The 22236-nt window shown below is 46.3% G+C and overlaps 1 protein-coding gene across 1 annotated transcript in view; it reads left to right on the top strand.

Moving 5' to 3' along the window:
* Window positions 1–16792: 16792 nt before the first annotated feature.
* Window positions 16793–22236, top strand: part of LOC109865528 (nerve growth factor-like) — a 32999-nt gene continuing 27555 nt past the window's right edge. The window contains exon 1 of the mRNA XM_031833534.1: window positions 16793–17022. The gene's annotated coding sequence lies outside the window, so the exon portion shown is untranslated. The remainder of the gene's footprint in view (window positions 17023–22236) is intronic.

Raw genomic sequence — 22236 nt, forward strand, 5'->3', positions numbered from 1 at the left:
ACTACCCTACACAGCCTTCCCTAACTCCACTACACAGCATTTCCTAAATCCCCCACACAGCCTTATTTAACTCCCCTACACAGTCTTCCCTAACTCCCCTACACAGCCTTCCCTAACTCCCCTACACAGCCTTCCCTAAGTCCCCCACACAGCCTTCCCTAACTCCCCTACACAGCCTTCCCTAACTCCCCTACACAGCCTTCCCTAACTCGCCTACACAGCCTTCCCTAACTACCACACAGCCTTCCCTACCTACCCCACACAGATTCCCCTAACTACCCCACACAGCTTCCGCTAACTCCCCTACACAGCCTTCCCTAACTCCCCTACACAGCCTTCCCTAACTCCCCTACACAGCCTTCCCTAACTCCCCTACACAGCCTTCCCTAACTACCCTACACAGCCTTCCCTAACTCCCCTACACAGCCTTCCCTAACTCCCCTACACAGCCTTCCCTAACTCCCCTACACAGCCTTCCCTAACTCCCCTACACAGCCTTCCCTAACTCCCCTACACAGCCTTCATTAACTACCCTACACAGCCTTCCCTAACTCCCCTACACAGCTTCCCCTAACTCCACCACACAGCCTTCCCTAACTCCTCTACACAGCTTTCCCTAACTCCCCTACACAGCCTTCCCTAACTCAGCCTTCCCTAACTCCCCTACACAGCTTCCCCTAACTTCACCACACAGCCTTGCCTAACTCCCCTACACAGCTTCCCCTAACCTCACCACACAGCCTTCCCTAACTGCCCTACACAGCCTTCCCTAACTCCCCTACACAGCCTTCCCTAACTCCCCTACACAGCCTTCCCTAACTCCCTCACACAGCCTTCCCTAACTACCTCACACAGCTTCCCCTAACTACCCTACACAGCCTTCCTTAACTACCCCACACAGCCTTCCCTAACTACCTCACACAGCTTCCCCTAACTACCCTACACAGCCTTCCCTTAACTCCACTACACAGCTTCCCTTAACTACCCTACACAGCTTCCCCTAACTACCCTACACAGCCTTCCCTAACTCCGCTACACAGCATTTCCTAAATCCCCCACACAGCCTTACTTAACTCCCCTACACAGTCTTCCCTAACTCCCCTACACAGCCTTCCCTAACTCCCCTACACAGCCTTCCTTAACTACCCCACACAGCCTTCCCTAACTACCTCACACAGCTTCCCCTAACTACCCTACACAGCCTTCCCTTAACTCCACTACACAGCTTCCCTTAACTACCCTACACAGCTTCCCCTAACTCCCCTACACAGCCTTCCCTAACTCCCCTACACAGCCTTCCCTAACTCCCTCACACAGCCTTCCCTAACTACCTCACACAGCTTCCCCTAACTACCCTACACAGCCTTCCTTAACTACCCCACACAGCCTTCCCTAACTACCTCACACAGCTTCCCCTAACTACCCTACACAGCCTTCCCTTAACTCCACTACACAGCTTCCCTTAACTACCCTACACAGCTTCCCCTAACTACCCTACACAGCCTTCCCTAACTCCGCTACACAGCATTTCCTAAATCCCCCACACAGCCTTACTTAACTCCCCTACACAGTCTTCCCTAACTCCCCTACACAGCCTTCCCTAACTCCCCTACACAGCCTTCCCTAAGTCCCCCACACAGCCTTCCCTAACTCCCCTACACAGCCTTCCCTAACTCGCCTACACAGCCTTCCCTAACTCCCCTACACAGCCTTCCCTAACTCCCCTACACAGCCTTCCCTAACTCCCCTACACAGCCTTCCCTAACTCCCCTAAACAGCCTTCCCTAACTACCCCACACAGCCTTCCCTAACTACCCCACACAGCCTTCCCTAACTACCGCACACAACCTTCCCTAACTACCCCACCCAGATTCCCCTAACTACCCAACACAGCTTCCGCTAACTTCCCTACACAGCCTTCCCTAACTCCCCTACACAGCCTTCCCTAACTCAGCCTTCCCTAACTCCCCTACACAGCTTCCCCTAACTTCACCACACAGCCTTGCCTAACTCCCCTACACAGCTTCCCCTAACCTCACCACACAGCCTTCCCTAACTGCCCTACACAGCCTTCCCTAACTCCCCTACACAGTCTTCCCTAACTCCCCTACACAGCCTTCCCTAACTCCCTCACACAGCCTTCCTTAACTACCCCACACAGCCTTCCCTAACTACCTCACACAGCTTCCCCTAACTACCCTACACAGCCTTCCCTTAACTCCACTACACAGCTTCCCTTAACTACCCTACACAGCTTCCCCTAACTCCCCTACACAGCCTTCCCTAACTCCCCTACACAGCCTTCCCTAACTCCCTCACACAGCCTTCCCTAACTACCTCACACAGCTTCCCCTAACTACCCTACACAGCCTTCCTTAACTACCCCACGCAGATTCCCTTAACTACCCTACACAGCTTCCCCTAACTACCCTACACAGCCTTCCCTAACTCCACTACACAGCATTTCCTAAATCCCCCACACAGCCTTACTTAACTCCCCTACACAGTCTTCCCTAACTCCCCTACACAGCCTTCCCTAACTCCCCTACACAGCCTTCCCTAAGTCCCCCACACAGCCTTCCCTAACTCCCCTACACAGCCTTCCCTAACTCCCCTACACAGCCTTCCCTAACTCGCCTACACAGCCTTCCCTAACTATCCTACACAGCCTTCCCTAACTCCCCTACACAGCCTTCCCTAACTCCCCTACACAGCCTTCCCTAACTCCCCTACACAGCCTTCCCTAACTCCCCTACACAGCCTTCCCTAACTCCCCTACACAGCCTTCCCTAACTCCCCTAAACAGCCTTCCCTAACTACCCCACACAGCCTTCCCTAACTACCCCACACAGCCTTCCCTAACTACCGCACACAACCTTCCCTAACTACCCCACCCAGATTCCCCTAACTACCCAACACAGCTTCCGCTAACTTCCCTACACAGCCTTCCCTAACTCCACCACACAGCCTTCCCTAACTACCCCACATAGCCTTCCCTAACTCCCCTACACAGCCTTCCCTAACTCCCCTAAACAGCCTTCCCTAAGTACCCCTACACAGCCTTCCCTAACTCCACCACACAGCCTTCCCTAACTCCCCCACACAGCCTTCCCTAACTCCACCACACAGCCTTCCCTAACTCCGCCACACAGCCTTCCCTAACTCAGCCTTCCCTAACTAGCCCACACAGCTTCCCCTAACTCCACCACACAGCCTTCCCTAACTCCTCTACACAGCTTTCCCTAACTCCCCTACACAGCCTTCCCTAACTCAGCCTTCCCTAACTCCCCTACACAGCTTCCCCTAACTTCACCACACAGCCTTCCCTAACTACCCCACACAGCCTTCCCTAACTACCCCACACAGCCTTCCCTAACTACGTCACACAGCTTCCCCTAACTCCCCCACACAGCCTTCCCTAACTCCCCTACACACAGCCTTCCCTATCTCCCCTACACACAGCCTTCCCTAACTCCCCTACACACAGCCTTCCCTAACTCTCCTACACACAGCCTTCCCTAACTCTCCTACACACAGCCTTCCCTAACTCTCCTACACACAGCCTTCCCTAACGCTCCTACACACAGCCTTCCCTAACTCTCCTACACACAGCCTTCCCTAACTCTCCTACACACAGCCTTCCCTAACTCTCCTACACACAGCCTTCCCTAACTCTCCTACACACAGCCTTCCCTAACTCTCCTACACACAGCCTTCCCTAACTCTCCTACACACAGCCTTCCCTAACTCTCCTACACACAGCCTTCCCTAACTCCCCTACACACAACCTTCCCTAACTCCCCTACTCACAGCCTTCCCTAACTCCCCTACACACAGCCTTCCCTAACTCCCCTACACACAGCCTTCCCTAACTCCCCTACACACAGCCTTCCCTAACTCCCCTACACACAGCCGTCCCTAACTCCCCTACACACAGCCTTCCCTAACTCCCCTACACACAGCCTTCCCTAACTCCCCTACACACAGCCTTCCCTAACTCCCCTACACACAACCTTCCCTAACTCCCCTACTCACAGCCTTCCCTAACTCCCCTACACACAGCCTTCCCTAACTCCCCTACACACAGCCTTCCCTAACTCCCCTACACACAGCCTTCCCTAACTCCCCTACACACAGCCGTCCCTAACTCCCCTACACACAGCCTTCCCTAACTCCCCTACACACAGCCTTCCCTAACTCCCCTACACACAGCCTTCCCTAACTCCCCTACACACAGCCTTCCCTAACTCCCCTACACACAGCCTTCCCTAACTCCCCTACACACAGCCTTCCCTAACTCCCCTACACACAGCCTTCCCTAACTCCCCTACACACAGCCTTCCCTAACTCCCCTACACACAGCCTTCCCTAACTCCCCTACACACAGCCGTCCCTAACTCCCCTACACACAGCCGTCCCTAACTCCCCTACACACAGCCTTCCCTAACTCCCCTACACACAGCCTTCCCTAACTCCCCTACACACAGCCTTCCCTAACTCCCCTACACACAGCCTTCCCTAACTCCCCTACACACAGCCTTCCCTAACTCCCCTACACACAGCCTTCCCTAACTCCCCTACACACAGCCTTCCCTAACTCCCCTACACACAGCCGTCCCTAACTCCCCTACACACAGCCGTCCCTAACTCCCCTACACACAGCCGTCCCTAACTCTCCTACACACAGCCTTCCCTAACGCTCCTACACACAGCCTTCCCTAACTCTCCTACACACAGCCTTCCCTAACTCTCCTACACACAGCCTTCCCTAACTCCCCTACACACAGCCTTCCCTAACTCCCCTACACACAGCCTTCCCTAACTCCCCTACACACAGCCTTCCCTAACTCCCCTACACACAGCCGTCCCTAACTCCCCTACACACAGCCGTCCCTAACTCCCCTACACACAGCCGTCCCTAACTCTCCTACACACAGCCTTCCCTAACGCTCCTACACACAGCCTTCCCTAACTCTCCTACACACAGCCTTCCCTAACTCTCCTACACACAGCCTTCCCTAACTCTCCTACACACAGCCTTCCCTAACTCTCCTACACACAGCCTTCCCTAACTCTCCTACACACAGCCTTCCCTAACTCTCCTACACACAGCCTTCCCTAACTCTCCTACACACAGCCTTCCCTAACTCCCCTACACACAACCTCCCTAACTCCCCTACTCACAGCCTTCCCTAACTCCCCTACACACAGCCTTCCCTAACTCCCCTACACACAGCCTTCCCTAACTCCCCTACACACAACCTTCCCTAACTCCCCTACTCACAGCCTTCCCTAACTCCCCTACACACAGCCTTCCCTAACTCCCCTACACACAGCCTTCCCTAACTCCCCTACACACAGCCTTCCCTAACTCCCCTACACACAGCCTTCCCTAACTCCCCTACACACAGCCTTCCCTAACTCCCCTACACACAGCCTTCCCTAACTCCCCTACACACAGCCTTCCCTAACGCTCCTACACACAGCCTTCCCTAACTCTCCTACACACAGCCTTCCCTAACTCTCCTACACACAGCCTTCCCTAACTCCCCTACACACAGCCTTCCCTAACTCCCCTACACACAGCCTTCCCTAACTCCCCTACACACAGCCTTCCCTAACTCCCCTACACACAGCCGTCCCTAACTCCCCTACACACAGCCGTCCCTAACTCCCCTACACACAGCCGTCCCTAACTCTCCTACACACAGCCTTCCCTAACGCTCCTACACACAGCCTTCCCTAACTCTCCTACACACAGCCTTCCCTAACTCTCCTACACACAGCCTTCCCTAACTCTCCTACACACAGCCTTCCCTAACTCTCCTACACACAGCCTTCCCTAACTCTCCTACACACAGCCTTCCCTAACTCTCCTACACACAGCCTTCCCTAACTCTCCTACACACAGCCTTCCCTAACTCCCCTACACACAACCTTCCCTAACTCCCCTACTCACAGCCTTCCCTAACTCCCCTACACACAGCCTTCCCTAACTCCCCTACACACAGCCTTCCCTAACTCCCCTACACACAACCTTCCCTAACTCCCCTACTCACAGCCTTCCCTAACTCCCCTACACACAGCCTTCCCTAACTCCCCTACACACAGCCTTCCCTAACTCCCCTACACACAGCCTTCCCTAACTCCCCTACACACAGCCGTCCCTAACTCCCCTACACACAGCCTTCCCTAACTCCCCTACACACAGCCTTCCCTAACTCCCCTACACACAGCCTTCCCTAACTCCCCTACACACAGCCTTCCCTAACTCCCCTACACACAGCCTTCCCTAACTCCCCTACACACAGCCTTCCCTAACTCCCCTACACACAGCCTTCCCTAACTCCCCTACACACAGCCGTCCCTAACTCCCCTACACACAGCCGTCCCTAACTCCCCTACACACAGCCGTCCCTAACTCCCCTACACACAGCCTTCCCTAACTCCCCTACACACATTCCCACTGGAAGCTACTGTATAATAAATACCACAGAGGCTGTGATATATTTCACTCTTCCTTTAGTTCACATTTCACTATCACACTTGGGTTATTGTTGTACAACTTACTGTATATCAAGTATAGAAGTAGTTGGCTGAAGAATTGCAACATTTGCCCAGAACTAACGCTACAGATAGCAATACTGGGTGATTTGAAAAGCCATAGTCAATCAATCAATAATATAATAATTATTTGAGCAAAAATGTTTATTTTTAATTTATGATCTGTAGAAGCTATGAGAATAGTAAAGTTCAATTATTTTGTGAAGCGTCACAGCACAGTTGAAAAATATATGGCAAATAGAAATCCAAAATGGATGATGTTGAGAGATAGATGGGAGAGGTTGAATGGAGCTGAAGGGTGGGACTAATAACATGATAAACAATGTAAAACATACAGGATCTGTAAAATGTATTTAGGTTCAGAACTTTTGTGAAATAGCACAGTTACAAATAGAAATCAAACTGGATGGACATCAGAAATAGAGGAAGGACTAAGAACAAACGAGAGAGAACTATTGTAAAGTAGACTGTGTCTGTAAAATGTGTATAAGATGTATGGATTGAAGGTAAAAGCAGAAGTGTTTATTAGTTTACTCCAATTGGGGGATCGGTGGTAGGGTTTGCTGGGAATAATAATAAAGGTATATTCTTTAAAAAAAAGTATGTATGTCTACATAGGTATGTGTATGTATATATGTGTATACAGTGGGGCAAAAAAGTATTTAGTCAGCCACCAATTGTGCAAGTTCTCCCACTTAAAAAGATGAGAGAGGCCTGCAATTTTCATCATAGGTACACTTCAACTTTCCACCATAATTTACAAATAAATTCATAAAAAATCCTACAATGTGATTTTCTGGATTTGTTTTCTCATTTTGTCTGTCATAGTTGACAAAATGATGAAAATGACAGGCCTCTCTCATCTTTTTAAGTGGGAGAATTTGCACAATTGGTGGCTGACTAAATACTTTTTTGCCCCACTGTATGTATGCATGCGTGTATGGATATATATACATATTTACTCAAGAAATTTGGGGGATTGGAAATGATTCAGACAATTACATTGGAAACAACATTCTTTCCGCAATATTAAGCTGATCCACCCCCCAAAAAATATAAAAGTAATTAAATATATATGACACATTTTCTTCCAAGAGCAGATCATCCAACTCTCACATTATATAAATAATATGTTATGTCATATAATAAACATATATATAAATATGTTGTTATCCTCTAGTCCCTGAAATGAGCACATCATTTTGTTAGGTATGATAGTCCGTTAGACTCCTTAACAGAATGTAAACAGATCTTTTCCATCGTATCCTTGGTCTGGTTGTACTTATTCTTGCCAGACAAGCAAATCAAGGCAGTCACCACGGTGTAAGCGGAGTGGTATCTTATTACATGTACAGTAGTATACAGAGAGACACCCCACATGGCAAACAGTGACTCTTAATTAATGCCAACTCCAATAGTAACTTCAAACTTATTGCGTCTAGTATAACTTTACATAATACATGAAAACTGTCAGGAAAGTACCCTTAGCTGTACTGTAGTAGGCAGGATACATTGGTCCCACTTGGACTGATCTGACATTGATGAAAACCAGGCTGTCCTCAGAATCCGCTGTAGTGTGAGTTATGTTTCCTTTCCGGTTACTGTCATCCCCTTACCGTGTCTAAAGATGTTCAAGGGCCATGTGATGAACAGCATGAGAATGTAAGCTGCATGGCTGAGTTCCTCTAAATGTGTTTTACAGGAGAACAGCAGGAGGTCCAAAGCCCCCCATTGTTAAAGCAGGAAGTAGTGTCTGCTGTCTGTAGAGAAAGGGGGGTCAGATCCCTCACATAGAGTTCTGGAGTGGCAGACACCACTGGTGCCATGGAGACTGGCCTCAGCCTCAGGACTGCAGTTTACACTGGCTTACAGAGGGGCTCCGTTCAATCCAAGCCACAATGCAGTATTTGGATGGTAACATGTAAACATGCTGTAACTTTTCTTCCTGTCATGTGATTCTGATTATTACTACTGTAGTTGATGTAGATTCAGCTCTTTTAAGCTGGGCAGAGATGGCAAGAGAAGAAACAGCTGGCAATGTCAGAAGGAAAAGTTCAGAATGGTAACCACAAAAGGATGAAAGGGTTTTTAGAGACTCCAGTAACCGCATCGTTTGATTCTGGGCATTTTTGAGCTAATTAAATTGCAAATGTTAGAGTTACGGGGGAACCCTCTGTGATTATTACATTATCAAGGGTCAGGAGAAAGACAATGTGCAAAACATGTAGAAACACACAGAGAGAAAGAGAGAGAGAGAGAGAGAGAGAGAGAGAGACAGAGACAGACAGAGAGAGAGACAGAGACAGACAGAGAGAGAGACAGAGACAGAGACAGAGAGACAGAGACAGAGAGAGAGAGAGAGAGAGAGAGAGCAGAGCAGAGGTCACGATCAGATGAGCTCCTGCATTTTTCAGCATAAAAAAAAGATAGATTTCAGAGTTAGATAAACTTTTTGGTCAGGAACACGTACAGGATGCTACCCTTTACAATATAACCCTCACTTCAAATCAAAACTCAAAACTCAAAACCTACAACCTGATTTTGGACGGAATGTCGGAATCACCTGGAAGGTTCACAACTACCAAGGATTATTATTCTATACAGCAAATTCTCTGGAAAACAACAGAAACCTGAAAACACCACCCAACCTGGAACTGAGTGAGTAATGTTTAGTCTGAAACTATTTCCAAAAGCCAAGAAGAAAAATACACAACATTACTTTATAAGGACTGAATGCTAACATAATTCTGCCAAGCTTGATATAGCTTCAACTAGCACTGACATGTCAAGTGAGAGGTGTCAAAGCCCAACATTGGCAGGAGAGTCAAACAGTCCAATCCAACCAAATGGAGAGGCCTTAGAAGCTCCCTCCCGCTGTTCAGAGGTAATTAAAATACAGTACCCTGTGTATGTAAAGAATGATAAGGCAAGAAAAGATTACAAACTTAATCTCCTTATGGAAAATCAAGAGACACTTTTTGCTGACTATTACAAAAATGGGAACATCAGCAACCTTATCTTCCACACAAACCATCAGCTGGCATGGCACAGAGCTATATTAGCACACTACCCCTTTGTTAAGAGAGGGGGGTTAACGAGGGGTGGAAACTCAGGATAATTGACAACGAGGACTCTGATTCAGCTAATATTAACCTCTATAAGTCCGGAACAGTAATGATACAGGGTAAGCCCAAACAGTTTCAGCTGGACTTTCACCAAATTAAAGAATTAGCCCAGCAGGAGAAGCTCTCCCTTGATAAAGATACCCCCACCCCAAGCGGGTCAGACCAGACCTCTTCACTATATAACCCCACAGACGAGCAAACCCCAGCGCACAGTCAACCTCCCAGCACAGATTACTACTCCCTCATTGAAATGAAGGATAAATTCACCCGGCTGGATGTAAGGCAGGTGGAGCTGGAACAGCAGGTGATTACACTCCAGTCAGCACAGACCCAGACAACAGTCCAGCACAACAACACCCCCTTAACCAGACACGGAGTGCTGGAGGTGGAGAGAGACATATCTGCACTCTGGACAGTGGTGAGACAACTACAACAGGAGAAAGAGCAGGAGCAGGACAGAGCACTAGAGGAGAGGGTCAGACTGCTGGAGGAGAGGTTGAGGGGGATGGAGGAGAGCGTGAGGGGGACGGAGTAGAGGTTGAGGGGGATGGCGTGTGACAGAGAACAACACACTAGAGAGGTGGCCACCCCCACAGAGAAGCCAGCAGAACAGCCCACCTCAGCACCCGACAAAAGTCTCGACACCACAGCAGAACAGTCCACACCAGACCCTGATCATAGAGTCGACATCACAGCAGAACAGACAAATGAAGAACCCCAAGCCCAGCGGCTCTCACTCCCTCTGAGCACCCCCCCCACACACACACCCACTGAGGACAAACACAAGACACAGATTGTACTCCTTATGGACTCAAATGGGAAATATATAGAAGAAAAAAATATTTTCCCCAAACACAGTGTGTCTAAACTCTGGTGTCCAAACACCCAGCGCGCCCTAGACCTTGCCACGAAAAGACTTCCACCCTGCCACAATACAGCGGGTAAACGCAAGTATTTCCTGTGACTGTGCCTCAAAACCAAATGTTTTCCTGGCCCACCACTCCACCCTGGACTTGAACAGCCTCTATGACCAGGGCCACCTCTACAAGGCAGCAGTGCCCACCTTTGCCCGGACTTTAAAGGACATCGCTCTCAAACGTATCCCCAACACTTCACACAGGAGCAACAGATCAATAGACACCCCACCCAGACCAGCGAGACACCCTCCAAGACCTGCAGGACCCCCCCCCTGGACCTACACATAGAGGACCCACGTCAAGAGGACTTACATCCAGACCACAGCACCCCTAGACACATCCACACCCCCACCCCAACCAATCAATGCCCACCCACATCAACCATGCCCACACCCCATTTAGGCCCCCTCAGATCAGACCTATGCCACTCCTGCCCACCCCATGCACCCCACCCCCGCAAAGAGGGCCTCAACATGGAAGTCACACATACGTCCAGGTAGTGAGCGGGCAAACAGGCCCAACCCCCACTCTTACACTCGCCCAAGCCAATGGCATGTACCAGATGCTCAGCAGGCTCTGCTCACACTTACTGGCCTGAGGCCAAACCACGACCAACAACATTGGACACTTTATGGAACAAAAAGCCTTCACTATATCATCCTGGAATATCCAAGGCCTGAGGTCATCTGCCTTTGGCCTAAATAGCAGGAACCCGGACATCACCAAAGAAATCGGTAATACAGACATTGTTATCCTGCAAGAAACCTGGTATAGAGGAGACGGACCCACTGGTTGCCCTCTAGGTTACAGAGAGCTGGTAGTCCCATCCACCAAACTACCAGGTGTGAAACAGGGAAGGGACTCAGGGGGTATGCTAATATGGTATAGAGCAGACCTAACTCACTCCATTAAATGAATCAAAACAGGAACATTTGGCTAGAAATTCAAAAGGGAATTATCTTAACAGAGAAAAATGTCCTCCTGTGTGCTACTTATATCCCCCCAATAGAATCCCTATACTTTAATGAAGACAGCTTCTCCATCCTGGAGGGGGAAATCTATCATTTCCAGGCCCAGGGACATGTACTAGTCTGTGGTGACCTAAATGCCAGAACCGGACAAGAACCTGACACCCTCAGCACACAGGGGGACAAACACCTGCCTGCAGGTGACAGCATTCCCTCCCACATATGCCCACCTAGGAACAACTATGACAACATAACCAACAAAAACGGGTCACAACTCCTGCAGCTCTGTCGCACGCTGGGTATGTACATAGTCAATGGTAGGCTTCAAGGGGACTCCTATGGTAGGTACACCTATAGCTCATCTCTTGGCAGTAGTACTGTAGACTACTTTATCACTGACCTCAACCCAGAGTCTCTCAGAGCATTCACAGTCAGCACATTGGCACCCCTATCAGACCACAGCAAAATCACAGTCTACTTGAACAGAGCAATACTCAATCATGAGGCATCAAAGCTAAAGGAACTGAGCAACATTAAGAAATGTTATAGATGGAAGGAATGCAGTTTTGGAAACCTACCAAAAAACAATTAGGCAACAACAAATTCAATCCCTTTTAGACAATTTCCTGGGTAAAACGTTCCACTGTAATAGTGAAGGTGTAAACTTGGCAGTAGAACATCTTAACAGTATATTTGACCTCTCAGCTTCCCTATCAAATCTAAAAATCTCAAATAGAAAACCGAAGAAAATGAACAACACTGACAAATGGTTTGATGAAGAATACAAAAATCTAAGAAAGAAATTGAGAAACCTGTCCAACCAAAAACATAGAGACCCGGAAAACCTGAGTCTACGCCTTCACTATGGTGAATCACTAAAACAATACAGAAATACACTACGGAAAAAGAAGGAACAGCACATCAGAAATCAGCTCAATGTAATTGAAGAATCCATAGACTCTAACCACTTCTGGGAAAATTGGAAAACAAACAACAACACGAAGAATTATCTATCCAAAAATGGAGATGTATGGGTAAACCACTTCTCCAATCTTTTTGGCTCTATAACAAAGAATAAAGAGCAAAAACATATACATGATCAAATACAAATCTTAGAATCAACTATTAAAGACAACCAGAACCCACTGGATTCTCCAATTACCTTGAAGGAGTTACAGGACAAAATAAAAACCCTCCAATCCAAAAAGGATTGTGGCCAAATTCGGAGAGCTTGCATTGCTGGAAGACCAGTAGACTATTATTGATTTTTTGTGGTGTTGATGGTATCCTTAATGAAATGATCAAATATACAGACAACAAATTCCAATTGGCTATCCTAAAAATCTTTAACATCATCCTTAGCTCTGGCATCTTCCCCAATATTTGGAACCAAGGACTGATCACCCAATCCACAAAAGTGGAGACAAATTTGACCCCAATAACCACCGTGGAATATGCGTCAACAGTAACCTTGGGAAAATCCTCTGCATTATCATTAACAGCAGACTCATAAATTTCCTCAATGAAAACAATGTACTGAGCAAATGTCAAATTGGCTTTTTACCAAATTACCGTACAACAGACCATGTATTCACCCTGCACACCCTAATTGACAACCAAACAAACCAAAATGAAGGCAAAGTCTTCTCATGCTTTGTTGATTTCAAAAAAGACTTCGACTCAATTTGGCATAATGGTCTGCTATACAAATTGATGGGGAGTGGTGTTGGGGGTAAAACATACGACATTATAAAATCCATCTACACAAACAACAAGTGTGCGGTTAAAATTGGCAAAAAACACACACATTTCTTCACACAGGGTCGTGGGGTGAGACACGGATGTAGCTTAAGCCCCCACCCTCTTCAACATATATATCAACGAATTGGCGCGGGCACTAGAAAAGTCTGCAGCACCCGGCCTCACCCTACTAGATTCCGAAGTCAAATGTCTACTGTTTGCTGATGATCTGGTGCTTCTGTCACCAACCAAGGAGGGCCTACAGCAGCACCTAGATCTTCTGCACCGATTCTGTCAGACCTGGGCCCTGACAGTAAATCTCAGTAAGACCAAAATAATGGTGTTCCAAAAAAGGTACAGTCTCCAGGACCACAAATACAAATTCCATCTAGACACTGTTGCCCACAAAGAGCACACAAAAAACTATACATACCTTGGCCTAAACATCAGCGCCACAGGGAACTTCCACAAAGCTGTGAACGATCTGAGAGACACGGCAAGAATGGCATTCTATGCCATCAAAAGGAACATAAATTTCAACATACCAATTAGGATCTGGCTAAAAATACTTGAATCAGTCATAGAGCCCATTGCCCTTTACGGTTGTGAGGTCTGGGGTCCGCTCACCAAACAAGACTTCACAAAATGGGACAAACACCAAATTGAGACTCTGCATACAGAATTCAACGTACATTGAATTGAGAGAGAGAGAGAGAGACAGAGAGAGAGAGAGAGAGAGAGAGAGAGAGAGAGAGAGAGAGAGAGAGAGAGAGAGAGACAGAGACAGAGACAGAGACAGAGACAGAGACAGAGACAGAGACAGAGACAGAGACAGAGACAGAGACAGAGACAGAGACAGAGAGAGAGAGAGAGAGACAGAGAGAGAGAGAGAGAGAGAGAGAGAGAGAGAGAGAGAGAGAGACAGAGAGAGACAGAGAGAGAGAGAGAGACAGAGAGAGACAGAGAGAGAGAGAGAGAGAGAGAGAGAGAGAGAGAGAGACCGAGACAGAGACAGAGACAGGGACAGAGACAGAGAAAGAGACAGAGAAAGAGACAGAGACAGAGACAGAGACAGAGAGAGAGAGAGAGACAGAGAGACAGAGAGAGAGAAATATTTTTCTACCACCTGGATTGTTTTAAGTATTCACTCTTCTCCTCCACACTACATTTGTAATCTATTAAATTGCCATTAACACCACGTTGACTTGCCCACCTCATATTGAAGTGCTTATCCCACTACTTCACCACGGTAACAATATCCCTCGATAAGTAGGACTGCTGACAACTATGTCACCGCAAAGCAATTTCAGGCCTTGGGAACTAGTTACTACTTTAGGGTGAAAATACAAACACCTGCATAATTTTGAGGAAACCTGTTGCAAATGTACATAATAAATTCTCTACAGGTTGTTTGACAGTGATTAAAGACAGGTTGCTCCTCCTCGACCACCAATCCAAAGCCATGGAACGATAGGAAGTATTGTGGTAACTGGATAAGGCAGAGACACTGAATGTCTGACAGTTACAGCATTCCGTTTGCCCTGTAGGTATTAGTTGTTCTACAGGAAAGTGTTCAAGTTACCCATAAACCCTTGGAAACAAGCTGGATTATACAAAGAACTCTGTAAAGATGATCTAATTAATAATCTGTTGTGGAAATAGAATGCTGTGATGACCATGAAATGGCACAGAAACCCAAATAACAGTTTATGAAGTTTGACATAGAAATGTACAAAGTCTGAACTTGGCTGGTTATTGTGCGTGAGTGCAGGTCAAAACATGATCTTTGATGCTTTCTTCAACATTGACTGAAAACAATCATATGTATACCTTTTCCAGGAGGTTGGTGGCACCTTCAATGGGAAGGACAGGCTCATGGTAATGGCTGACGCAGAATAAGTGGAATGGTATCAAATACATCAAACACATGATTTCCATGGGTTTGATGCCATTCCATTCGCTCCGTTCAAGCCATTATTATGAGCCGTCCTCCCCTCAGCAGCCTCCACTGAATTACAGTCACATCTAGAGGCCATCCAATGTAAATAGTTTGACACATTTTCTGGCTTGCTGCTAATTGCTTACCACTGATAACCATGAAAAGAGGAAACATTCCAAAACCAAATTACACAATTAGGAAGAAAATACCTAATTCCGCAACTTGCCAACCCATGATATTCATTATTAATATGACTACCATACTGGAATGGGACAGAGTGATGAGCCTTCTGCTGCATAGGCTTTGTGGCTGGCTAGTGGAGGCACGTGTGGAATGCCAGTAATTGCTGTTGTCCCCGTCTTTGCTCAATCAACTTCCATGGTTATTTCAATTCCTTTCAAAATTGAAGAATCTCAAATGCAATCAATTCCTTGGAATCTTCGCGTCCTCACCGCTTTCTCAAAACCCATTGGATGAAAATAAAAACAGACAAAGAGCCAGAGAGGCTGCTGGTTGCTTAAGGTGACCGGGCGTAATAGCAATTCATCAAATCTTAACCCAATTACTTGACTTGTCAAATGGTCCCCTTTCAATTCCAGCCTCTTTAACCTCTAGGAAGGTACAGGGAGCTAAGCAAGGTACTGTAGATTAGCATGTACACACTAATATTACTATTCCTTGCAAAACATTGGATCGTTCTGTTCAGTGAATGCTGTGTTGTAAGAAGGTTTACAGGTGATTGCCTACACAGCATTGATCATAAAAGAGATACAGTGGCGGGACAGGAGCAGGCACTAGGACCTGTAGCATTCTCCCCAGCTGAAAGGAGCTCCAGGCACTAGGACCTGCAGCATTCTCCCCAGCTGAAAGGAGCTCCAGGCACTAGGACCTGTAGCATTCTCCCCAGCTGAAAGGAGCTCCAAGCACTAGGACCTGTAGCATTCTCCCCAGCTGAAAGGAGCTCCAAGCACTAGGACCTGTAGCATTCACCCCAGCTGAAAGGAGCTCCAGGCACTAGGACCTGTAGCATTCACCCCAGCTGAAAGGGAGCTCCAAGCACTAGGACCTGTAGCATTCTGCCCAGCTGAAAGGAGCTCCAGGCACTAGGACCTGTAGCATTCTGCCCAGCTGAAAGGAGCTCCAGGCACTAGGACCTGTAGCATTCAGCCCAGCTGAAAGGAGCTCCAGGCACTAGGACCTGTAGCATTCACCCCAGCTGAAAGGAGCTCCAGGCACTAGGACCTGTAGCATTCTGCCCAGCTGAAAGGAGCTCCAGGCACTAGGATCTGTAGCATTCTGCCCAGCTGAAAGGAGCTCCAGGCACTAGGACCTGTAGCATTCTGCCCAGCTGAAAGGAGCTCCAGGCACTAGGACCTGTAGCATTCACCCCAGCTGAAAGGAGCTCCAGGCACTAGGACCTGTAGCATTCTGCCCAGCTGAAAGGAGCTCCAGGCACTAGGACCTGTAGCATTCTCAGCTGAAAGGAGCTCCAGGCACTAGGACCTGTAGCATTCTGCCCAGCTGAAAGGAGCTCCAGGCACTAGGACCTGTAGCATTCTCCCCAGCTGAAAGGAGCTCTAGGACTCCACTGACTTTTCAGAACAATCGATTTTCAAACAAGTGCAAGAGCCTGAGTGGATTGTCTTCCCTCAATGAGAAGGAGACCTGACTTATGAAGATAAACCTGTGGAATAACTCATACACTGGAATATAGCTTAGTATTGGTTGCGACATCCATTTGTGAAGAGGGGAGAGGAGCCGTTGCAGAGGTAGGAGACTTTACACTCTTAAGTTCACCCACTCTGCTGTTGTTTTGTGAAGCCACATTGGGAAGCATACTTACTCATCCCTTGTGTCAAAAGAAAGGGTAGGAAATTATATGACTAAGCTTTATATACTGTATAGAAAAACAACATTGCTGAACAGAAGAGTATACTGTTGAACTCTTTAAAATATTGTTATAGTTCTTGTAATTAGTCAAATACCTTCTTCGCCAACTGTGTACTAAAGGCTCTAAATTCATTCCATATCAACTTATGACATTTTATTATGGTACTTGCTTGCAAGCTTTAACATTCCATCTCAGTGGTCTGGTCTCTCTGAAGTGACTGGTTGAGGATACCATTAAAAAAATGTTATGTTTAAATACATGTTTTCCACCTAGCCACTCCGGCATTTCAATCCCAAACTGGCTTTAAGCAGGGTGCCTGGTTGAGGGCTCAGTAGACAGGAGGTAGAGATGGAAGCCCGTGGTTGAATGGGCAGCTTCCATCTGATCTGTTTCCTCAGGGAGAGTATTAGCTCATAGCCTAGCCTCAGGTTACCTCTCTCTCTCTCCTTCTCTCTCTCTCTCTCTCTCTCTCTCCACACAAAATTCCATAATATCAATTTTTTTCACATTTACATATAGCAAATTAAAAGAAAAAAACATCTTATTTATGTAAGTATACAGACCCTTTACTATGAGACGCGAAATAGAGCTCAGGTGCATCCTGTTTCCATTGATCATCCTTGAGATGTTTCTACAACTTCGAGTCCACCTGTTATAAATTCAATTGATTGGACATGATTTGGAAAGGCCCACATCTGCCTCTAAGGTCCCACAGTTGACAGTAAATGTCAAAGCAAAAAAACAAGCCATGAGGTTGAAGGAATTGTCTGTAATTTGGGAGAACATTCCAGAAAGACAACCATCTCTGCAGCGCTTCACAAATCAAGTCTTTATTGTAGAGTGGCCAGACGGAAGCCACTCCTCAGTAAAAGGCACATGACAGCCCGCTTGGAGTTTGCCAAAAGGCCCCTAAAGGACTTTGACCATGAGAAACAAGATCTGATCTGGTCTGATGAAACCAAGATTGAAGTCTTTGGCCTGAATGCCAAGCTTCATGTCTGGAGGAAACCTGGCACCATCCTTATGATGAAGCATGGTGGTGGCAGCATCATGCTGTGGGGATGTTTTTCAGCGGCAGGGACTGGGAGACTAGTCAGGATCGAGGGAAAGATTAACGGAGCAAAGTACAGAGAGATCCTTGATGAAACCTGCTCCATAGCGCTCAGGATCTGCAGAGAAGAATGGGAGAAACTCCCCAAATACAGGTGTGCCAAGTTTGTAGCATCATACCCATGAAGACTCAAGGCAGTAATCGCTGACAAAGGTGCTTCAACAAAGTACTGAGTAAAGAGTACTTATGTAAATGTGATAATTCCCCCAAAAATATTGTATACATTTGCAAAAATGCTTTGTCATTATGGGGTATTGTGTGATGATTGAGGGGAAAAAAATGTAATCCAAGGCTGTAACATAACAAAATGTGGAAAAAGTCAAAGGGTCTGAATACTTTCCGAATGCACTGTATATACACACACAATAGTCGAGTAACCGCTCTAACAATGCAAATACATGTCCTCAAAGATGGAAGGCAAGCGGGAGGAGAAATCAGGTGTGACCATTTAATGAGAGGGCACTTAAGTGAACAATCTAAGTTGGCATCTATTGCCCTGGAGACAGCTCTGCAGAATGGTCACTAGCTGGCACAGCCGCAAAGTCATAAAATCTGATTCAAACCTAACCTTAACCATGCTGCTAACCATCATGCCTAACCCTAACCACGCTGCTGTCATGACGTTGGCCTCTTTGGGTATAGCAAGCTCACCCCCCTCTCCCTGCCTCCCCCTTTCCTTCTTCAACTAGGTTGCTGTGGTCAGAGAGATGTCGTAAATTCCCGAGAATCTCCTCATGGACACACAGTATAGAGAGAGTAGTTTTTCATGGAGAACAAAGGAATTTCTTCCACCTCACAGAACTTGAGGTACGAACAAATTTCATGTTCCGGAGAAAGTATAAAAGATCGGTGAAGAATCCAGCTACGAACTAGTCCGTTTGTCACAACTGGGGAAGCTCATGGGAGATGGTGTGGCCACATTACCATAACGCTGTTTATATAATAGCCTCAGGTATGAGGTTTACATCTAATTGTTGTATAAGATGAATGAGTGAGTATGATACTGTTTGTATAATTGTGTAATATGACTTTGGACTGTTTAATGAAGAAAAATACAATTCCCTTTTGATTTGAACTAAATCAGAGGACCGCCCCTGAGCCCAGTTAGGGTCAGGCCTCCTGGGACTGCCCCTTTTCTGCCATTCCGAATAAAACCCAACTTTGAGAAATTATCAGCAGACCGAGCTTACCTCAATTACGAGATGGCTAAAGGTTGCAGCCCATGTTTTTCTCCATTAGGAGGACAAAGGTTGTAGACCATTGCTGAATCTTTTAACCATACCACGTGGTTAAACTCTTAGACTATCGATACCGACAGAATAAGAACAAGTCTTTGATATTAATTACTGGTCTGCAGCTAGGAATTCGGTATCATTGAACGCGAAGAACGACAACCGCCGAAACATCCATCGTATAACGAATGTCACTGAACAATCCCCTCTAACCACAACCGAGAGCGAGAGGGAGAGAGACGGACAATTCTACAATTTTTTTTTACTTTTCAACAGCGATTAAGACAGTACACTGAGCGTAAATATATATAATGATTGCAATTGTTCCCGAATGAGTAAGCGTTCATGTGCAAAGGATTAGCATTTCAATTGTTATCATTATCAATTCAAATTCAATTCAAATTTATTTATATAGCCCTTCGTACATCAGCTGATATCTCAAAGTGCTGTACAGAAACCCAGCCTAAAACCCCAAACAGCAAGCAATGCAGGTGGAGAAGCACGGTGGCTAGGAAAAACTCCCTAGAAAGGCCAATACCTAGGAAGAAACCTAGAGAGGAACCAGGCTATGTGGGGTGGCCAGTCCTCTTCTGGCTGTGCCGGGTGGAGATTATAACAGAACATGGTCAAGATGTTCAATGTTCATAAATGACCAGCATGGTCGAATAATAATAAGGCAGAACAGTTGAAACTAGAGCAGCAGCACAGTCAGGTGGAAGTTGAAACTGGAGCAGCAGCATGGCCAGGTAGACTGGGGACAGCAAGGAGTCATCATGTCAGGTAGTCCTGGGGCATGGTCCTAGGGCTCAGGTCAGTTGAAACTGGAACAGCAGCATGGCCAGGTGGACTGGGGACAGCAAGGAGTCATCATGTCAGGTAGTCCTGGGGCATGGTCCTAGGGCTCAGGTCCTCCGAGAGAGAGAAAGAAAGAGAGAAGGAGAGAATGCACACTTAGATTCACACAGGACACCGAATAGGACAGGAGAAGTACTCCAGATATAACAAACTGACCCCAGCCCCCCGACACATAAACTACTGTAGTGTACTCTGTACTCTGTAGTGACTTCTTTTTTTATTATTATTTTTTTTATTTATTTAACCTTTATTTAACCAGGCAAGTCAGTTAAGAACAAATTCTTATTTTCAATGACGGCCTGGGAACAGTGGGTTAACTGCCTGTTCAGGGGCAGAACGACAGATTTGTACCTTGTCAGCTCGGGGGATTGAACTCGCAACCTTCCGGTTACTAGTCCGACGCTCTAACCACTAGGCTACGCTGCCGCCCCTTAGTAGACCCCCACTTCCCCTTTTGTCAAACAAGCCGCCATGCCGGTTTAGCCCACTAGGGCACATTCTCCTATCATTTCATGTAACCACATTTACCTTGTTTGTTTTTGCATTTCTGTGAATTACTTAGTTAGTAATAAATAAATGATTTAAGACAATTGATGTATGGATGACTCATAGTGAAGACTGGGTTTGTGCCGTTTGGAATGAGACTAACGTGAGGTAAAGTAAATAATTAATTAATTAGAAGACTAATTGATCAGATAAAATATCTGAAAAGTTATTTTAGTAAATTATAACTTTGTAATCTGAATATTTTTCCTTGGTGCCCCGACTTCCTAGTAATTACGGTTACATGATTAATCAGTCTAATCACGTAATACTTAATTACAGAGAATCTTTGATAAAAAGTCTTCAGTTAATGATAGTAAAGACACGACACTGCTAACCCTAATGCCTAACCCTAACCTTAATTTAAGAGCAAAAATTACAATTTTGTTTCCATAATTTTTACGATATAGCCAATTTTGACTTTGCAGCTGGCCCATCTAGCAGAAACCGCTCAGTTCTGCCTCCATGACAATAAACATCAACCTGCTTGAACAACAGTCACAACTCCGATATTAAGTTTAAAAAATAAATAAAAAATTGCTGAAATGCCACGTGCATCCACATACAATCGCATTCATAACAACCTAACCATTACGAAACGTGTATTTGATCAAATAAGCCTCACGTAGCAAATTAGAAATTACATTTTTTGACTCTCGTTTAACTCCAATGTCTTATTTTGGTGGACAGATTTTGGGCAGAGTAAGCACTCTTGCTTTGCCTCTTCCTCTCCGGATACACTGAGGTATGTCCCCAAGGCCCATGTTCGCTCCCCTTCAAAGAGCTGTCAAGTTAGTCGTCTATGAGTGAGAGGGAGCCAAACTACAAATGGAATTTACCCTTCGCTAAGCCCCACCCCAGAATTTTGGCCAACCTCCGATGGATAGCAACTATTGTCGAGTCCGAGACCTCAGACAAGGTCATGTTTCAGAGTTTCTATCCAAAAATAAATTGTTCAAATAAGCAAAATAATTTAACATAACACCAGGGGTGAAACATGAAATACTGAACAGCCAACAACCTGTTAGTTTCCTGATAAAATATACACTTATGACTGCCTGATAAAATAAAGGTTAGGTAAAAATAAAAAGATCCAAAAGTGGTTATTAGCTTTGACTGCATGACAGTGCATTCAGAGCCATCCAGTGGATAGCTACACTACATACTTAATTAGAACAGGTAATGACAGTTCACCACAACATACCTCAGAGTCTCTTGACTAGCAAGAGGCAGCCTGTGTTTCATTTCATTGTCAATTAAAAATGCAATTTGAGATAAATCTGAGGGGCTTTCTCCTGTGTTTTGAAAGGGGAATTGTGCTTCCTTATTGGTGAAGACTGTGAGGCTGCAG

Source organism: Oncorhynchus kisutch, linkage group LG1 (genome assembly GCF_002021735.2).
Source record: "Oncorhynchus kisutch isolate 150728-3 linkage group LG1, Okis_V2, whole genome shotgun sequence".
NCBI lineage: Eukaryota > Metazoa > Chordata > Actinopteri > Salmoniformes > Salmonidae > Oncorhynchus > Oncorhynchus kisutch.